This window comes from Rhinoderma darwinii, unplaced genomic scaffold (assembly GCF_050947455.1).
Source record: "Rhinoderma darwinii isolate aRhiDar2 unplaced genomic scaffold, aRhiDar2.hap1 Scaffold_130, whole genome shotgun sequence".
In the NCBI taxonomy this organism is placed as follows: domain Eukaryota; kingdom Metazoa; phylum Chordata; class Amphibia; order Anura; family Rhinodermatidae; genus Rhinoderma; species Rhinoderma darwinii.
This window is the reverse complement of record NW_027461962.1, coordinates 2,650,363-2,657,694: the sequence shown is the minus strand read 5'-3', so window position 1 is coordinate 2,657,694 and position 7,332 is coordinate 2,650,363.

The following is a 7,332-nucleotide window of genomic DNA, read 5'->3' as shown; positions in this document are numbered from 1 at the left end:
CCTCGGAGGATCAGCCTCCGGCCGGTCCTCCGATGTTTCCTGTTAGTGTGACTGTCACGTCACAATGACAGTTAGAACACATTACACTACATGTGTAGTGTAATGTGTTCCAGTAGCGATCAGAGCTGCAAGTCTAAGTGTCCCCTAGTGGGACAAGTGAAAAAAGTAAAAAAAAGATATTAAAAATGTTTTTAAAAAGTGTAAAAATAAAAGTTAGAAGTGACATAAACAAAGAAAGCTTTTTTTCCTATAATAAGTCTTTTATTATAGGAAAAAAATTAACACGTTAAAAAAAGAACACATATTTGGTATCACCGCGTTCGTAACGACCCCAACTATAAAACTGTAATATTATTTTTCCTGCACGGTGAACACCGCAAAAAAAAATTAACGAAAACCAGTGCCCGAATCACAATTTTTTGGTTATCACCCCTCCCAAAATATACAATAAAAAGTGATCAAAAAGTCGCATGTACGCCAAAATGGTACCAATACAAACTACAACCCGTCCCGCAAAAAATCAAGCCCTTACACTGCGTTTTTGACTGAAAAATAAAAAAGTTGTCGCTCTCAGGATATGGTGACACAAAAAATAATTAATTTTATAAATAAGTGATTTTATTGCACAAACGCTGCAAAACATAAAAAAAATATATACATCTGGTATCGCCGTAATCGTACCTTCCCGCAGAATAAAATATAATTGTAATTTATAGCCCAGGGTGAACGCCATGAATAAAAGAATAAAAAACATTGTCAGAATTGATGGTTTTTGGTCACTTTGCTTGCCAAAAAATGGAATAAAACGTGATCAAGAAAATTTCTGGTACCCCAAAATGGTACCAATGAAAACGACAGATTGTTCCGCAAAGAATAAACCCTCACACCGCTCCGGTGGAGAAAAAATAAAACAGTTCTGGCTCCCAGAATATGGCGATGCAAAATGTGCAGAGTGTCCAAAAGCGGATAAGATTGGGCGCCATTTATCAGTGCGACACATATCTGCGGATAATTATTTATTTACTGCATTATTATACCCTCTTATTATACCCTGATGTACCCCGCACAGATAACATTTACCCTGATGTACTCCGCACAGATAACATATGCCCCCACATTATAAACTGAAACACCAGTAAAACCCCAAACAGAACTACTACCAAGCTACATCTGCGCCCCAAAAGCCAAATGCTGCTCCCTCCCTTCTGAGCCCTGCAGCATGCACAAACACCAGTTTACGTCCATAGATATGGCATCGCCATACCCGGGAGAACCCGGTTAATATTTTATGATGTATTTGTCTTCAGTGGCACAAACTGGGCATAACATGTAGTGCACTAAAATGGCATATGAGTGGAAAATTGTAATTTTCACTCTGCACCATCCGCTGCACATTAACCCCTGCGCGCACCACGACATAGCATGTCGTAGTGTGGGGGTGATGTATGGAGCGTCTCACGTGAAAAATAAAGCATTTAAAACGGCAAAATCACTGTTTTTTGGTCACCTTGGCTCTACCTAAAAATGTAATAAAAAGTGCTCAAAAAGTTGTATGTACCAAAAAATGGTACCAATAAAAACGACCGCTCGTCCCTCAATAAATAAGCCCTCATCCCGCTCTATTGACTGAAAAATAAAAAAGTTGTGGCTCATGGAACGCGGGGAGGAAAAAACGAAAAAGGAAAAGAAAAAAATGGATCAGTCCAGAAAGGGTTAATTACTTTCTAATGAAAAACCATTTATGCCCACACGTGGGGTATTGCCGTACTCGGGAGAAATTGCTTTACAAATGTTGGGCAGCTTTTACCCCCTTTATCCTTTGTGAAATTGAAAAAATGCAACATTTTAGTGGAAGAAATGTCGATATTCATTTTCACAGCCTAATTCTAATAAATCCTGCAAAAGACTTGTGGTGTCTAAATGCCCACTATATCTATATCCCTAGATAGATTCTTTAAGTGGTGTAGTTTCCACTTTTGGGGGGTTTCCACTGTTTTGGCCTCTCAGGGGTTTTGCAAATGCGACATGGCACCCAAAAACCATTTCAGCTAAATTTGAGCTCCAAAAGACAAATAGCGCTCCTTCCCTTCTAAGACCTGCTGAGGGTCCAAACAGCAGTTTATTACCATATGGCATATTTCCGTAATCGGGAGAAATTGTTTTACAAATGTTGGGGTGCTTTTTCTCTTTTATTCCTTGTAAAAATTAAAAATGGCTACCTTTTTTCAGAAAAAAAGTAGATTTTTACCTTTACAGAATAATTCCAGTGAATTCAGCAAAACAACTGTGGGGTCAAAATGATAACTTTACCCTTAGAAAAATTCCTTGATGAGTGTAGTTTCCAAAATGGGGTCACTTTCCGGGGGTTTACACTATTTTGTTCCCTCCAGTGCATTTCAAACGCGACACGGCACTGAAAACTATTCCAGCAAAATCAGAATTTCAAAATCCAAATGGTGCTCCTTCCCTTCTGAGTCCTGCTGTGGGTCCAAACAGCAGTTTATTACCACATATGGGGTACTGCTATAATCGAGAGAAATTGCTTTACATATGTTGCGGTGTTTTTTCTCTTATATTCCTTGAAAAAGTTTTCAGAAAAAAAGTAGATTTTCATCTTCACATACTAATTCAAATAAATTTAGCAAAAAAACCTGTGGGTTCAAAATGCTAACTATACCCCTAGATAAATTCCCTGAGGGGTGTAGTTTCCAAAATGAGGTCACTTTTGGGGTTTTTTATTGTTTTGGCCCCACAAGACCTCTTCAAACCTGACATGGTACCTAAAATATATGTTAAAAAAAAGGAGGCCCCAAAATCCACTAGGTACTCCTTTGCTTCTGAGGCCTGTATTTCAGTAAATTACTGCACTAGGGCCACATGTGGGATATTTCTAAAAACTGCAGAATCTGGGCAATAAATAATAAGTTACATTTCTCGGGTAAAACCTTCTGTGGTATAGATTTTTTTTTATTACAAATGAATTTTGTAAAGCAGAGCTCCCTAAGCTGTCAGGAAGCGCCAAGGCACTTCTGGATTCTCCACTCACGTTGGAGGAATTGGAAGAAGCGGTCAAACAGATGGCTAATGATAAGGCACCTGGGGCGGACGGGCTACCAGTTGAAATATATAAAAAATACTCTGAGGTGCTCTTGCCCAAATTATTAGAAGTATTTCATTATTCATTGGATTGTGGTTCTTTGCCGGCTTCTATGCAAGAAGCCATTATTGTGGTCTTGCCAAAACCCGGGAAAGATCCTCAATTAGCTGATTCTTATCGACCGATTTCATTATTAACATCTGACATTAAGATTCTGGCAAAGGCATTAGCCCTGCGGTTGAATGGCGTTCTTTCTACCATTATACACCCGGATCAGACCGCTTTTATGCCTGCTAGGTCGACAGCCATGAATTTGAGACGTTTATTTTTAAATCTTCAGCTGAGGGCAGACAATGTAGGCGAAAGAGCAATTTTTTCACTGGACGCTGCCAAAGCGTTTGACAGTGTGGAATGGCAATATCTTTGGTGCACCTTGGAGGCTATGGGTTTTGGACCATATTTTATAGCATGGATTAAGGTCCTGTATTCTTGCCCTACAGCCAGAATACAGGCAAATGGAGGATTGTCTCCCCGGTTTGCTCTTGAAAGAGGGACTAGACAGGGATGCCCATTATCGCCCCTCCTGTTTGCCGTGGCAGTAGAGCCCTTGGCAGCGCGCATACGTCTGTCTGATGATATTAAGGGCTTCTTGTATGGCTCGGTGCAAGAAAAGGTAGCGCTTTATGCAGATGATATGCTTCTATACTTGGGGGATATGGGTGGCTCTCTGGCAGAAACAATATCCCTAATTGAGAAATTTGGGGCATTGTCTGGGTTTAAAATAAATTGGGATAAATCCCATCTGCTCCCTGTGGATTCAAAGTGTTCTATACCAGGGGTGCATGGGGTACCTGTAGGATGCGTTAAACATCTTAAATATTTAGGGATCAAGATCTCGACCTCCCCTTCTGAATATGTTGCTCTCAATTTGCAACCCCTTCTGGTCAAATTTAAAATGAAAATAATGGCTTGGTGTAAATTATATCTGACAGTTGTGGGTAGGGTCAATCTTATTAAGATGATCCTAATGCCACAATTATTGTATATTTTACATAACTCCCCTGTATGGATCTCATTACGCAATTTTTATTACATTAATGCACTTTTTAGGGACCTAATATGGCGGAAGGGTCGCTCAAGAATTAGATTAGAAATTCTACAGCGCGCAAAGCATGACGGCGGTCTGGCCCTACCCAACCCTTGGATATATTTTCTTGCCTCCCAATGTCAGCACTTTAAGGGGTGGGGGGAAATTATATCAAAGGGATCCAATGGATCGATTCTACAGGCACAGTTTGGACCATCTGTTTTATTCTCAGTATTGGAGGCAGGTCACTCTATGTTGGCGGGCAGGAATACGCCCACATATACACTAATGCGTAAAGTATGGGATAAAGTCCGAGCTATTAGAGATATGGGGGTTTGCACAATTTTTACACCTTTATGGGGGAATAAGGCACTTCCGGAATTCTTCTCTCTTCAAGGATTTGAGGGTTGGAAAGCAAGAGGCATCCTTTATGTCTCACAGTTGCTCCAGGAGGATGTATTTAAAACTTATCAACAGATCCAAGAGGAGTTTGAATTATCTCGAAATTCCCTCTATCAATACTTACAGATAAGACATGCTTTTGATGCCCAGAAGAAGGCGGTGGATTTGGCAATACACGCAGATGGGGTGTTGTCTGTTTTACATACCGGGAGTGTTACATCGGGGGTTATTTCACATATTTATCAGTTGTTGATCAGTAAATTTTTTGATAAATACCCCCTGATGGCTTCTAAAAAATGGGAAAGAGATATGGGTCCCATCTCTGAAGAACAATGGATAGATATTATGAAAGCAGTTTTGAATACTTCTCTTATTGAGGCTGGGCGCCTTTCTCAATTATATATTATCCATAGAGTATACAGGACTCCTAAATTTCTTTTTCATATTGGGGTAAGGAGTGACTCAAAATGCCCCAGATGCGCGGAAGAGGGGGCTGACCATATGCATATGTTGTGGTCCTGTCCACAGTTAACCACGTACTGGATGGATGTACTAAAGGTGATTCAGGAGGCCTATGGACCTGTGTTGCAAGGGACTCCTATGGAATGTGTTTTGGGATGTATTATGGACACCCCAACCTCTACTTTGGAGTGGTTGGCTATTTTAAGGTTGCTATATATATCTAGAAAACTAATTGCCCTACATTGGATACAAGGTGCCCCGCCGACTATGAGCGAATTCATTGCAAAAGTGAATACAATGATTGTATTGGAAAAGGTTGTCTATGTAAAGCGCAAAACGCTTAAAAAATTTGAATCCATATGGGGACCATGGGTAGGGGTAATGGAATCTGTATTATAAAATTTATTCAGGGACTCTGTATGACTGCCAGCCTTTACACGGTATTGGGGTTATGTATATAGATGTGGGATAAGGAGAAGGGGGGAAATAGAGAGGATTAAATATCTGCCATATATTATATCTGTTTTGTATTATACATGCTTGTACATGATTAAGCTACTTGACATTTGGAAAATGATCTGTCCCATGTACCTTGTATTTTGTGAATAATGTATTCGATATTTGGTACAATTTCTATTTCATATACTATCTAATTTGGAATTTTGTGACGGTGCCTGGGGGGAGGGTTTTGGATAGGGTTTGTTTAGTATGTTTTGTACTATATAATTTTGAAACTTCAATAAAAAAAGTATCTGATTTTAAAAAAAACAAATGAATTTTGTAAAAAAAAAATGAAATTTGTAACTTTCACCTCTACTTTGCTTTAATTCCTGTGAAACGCCTAAAGGGTTAAAACACTTTATGAATGCTGTTTTGAGTACTTTGAGGGGTGCAGTTTTCAAAATGGGGTGATTTATGGGGACTGCCTAATATATAAGGCCCTCAAAGCCACTTCAGAACTGAACTGGTCCTTGTAAAAATCGCCTTTTGAAATTTTCTTGAAAATATGAGAAATCGCTGCTAAAGTTTTAAAGAGGCTCTGTCACCAGATTTTGCAGCCCCTATCTGCTATTGCAGCAGATAGGCGCTGCAATGTAGATTACAGTAACGTTTTTATTTTTAAAAAACGAGCATTTTTGGCCAAGTTATGACCATTTTCGTATTTATGCAAATGAGGCTTGCAAAAGTACAACTGGGCGTGTTGAAAAGTAAAAGTACAACTGGGCGTGTATTATGTGCGTACATCGGGGCGTGTTTACTACTTTTACTAGCTGGGCTTTCTGATGAGAAGTATCATCCACTTCTCTTCAGAACGCCCAGCTTCTGGCAGTGCAGATCTGTGACGTCACTCACAGGTCCTGCATCGTGTCGGCACCAGAGGCTACAGATGATTCTGCAGCAGCATCAGCATTTGCAGGTAAGTAGCTACATAGACTTACCTGCAAACGCCGATGCTGCTGCAGAATCATCTGTAGCCTCTGGTGCCGATGTGTCCTGACACGATGCAGGACCTGTGAGTGACGTCACAGATCTGCACTGCCAGAAGCTGGGCGTTGTGAAGAGAAGTGGATGATACTTCTATACACAACGCCCAGCTAGTAAAAGTAGTAAACACGCCCCGATGTACGCACATAATACACGCCCAGTTGTACTTTTACTTTTCAACACGCCCAGTTGTACTTTTGCAAGCCTCATTTGCATAAATACGAAAATGGTCATAACTTGGCCAAAAATGCTCGTTTTTTAAAAATAAAAACGTTACTGTAATCTACATTGCAGCGCCTATCTGCTGCAATAGCAGATAGGGGCTGCAAAATCTGTTGACAGAGCCTCTTTAAGTCTTGTAATGTCCTAGAAAAATAAAAGAATGTTCAAAAAATGATGCCAAACTAAAGTAGACATATGGGAAATGTTAACCAGTGACTATTTTGTGTGGTATTACTATCTGTTTTACAAGCAGATACATTTAAATTTAGAAAAATGCAAATTTTCTTCAAATCTTGGTGTTTTTTACAAATAAATATTAAATTTATCGACCAAATTTTTTCCCTAACATAAAGTACAATATGTCACGAGAAAACAATCTCAGAATCACTTGGATAGGCAAAAGCATTCTGGAGTTATTACCACATAAAGGGACACATGTCAGATTTGAAAAATCGGCTTCGTCCTGAAGGCCAAAACAGGCTCAGTCCTGAAGTGGTTAAGGATAATTGGTGTTGAAAAAAATCTTTGTATACTAAACCGCCATTTGATTAACAAGGAATGTGATGGGGGAGGGACC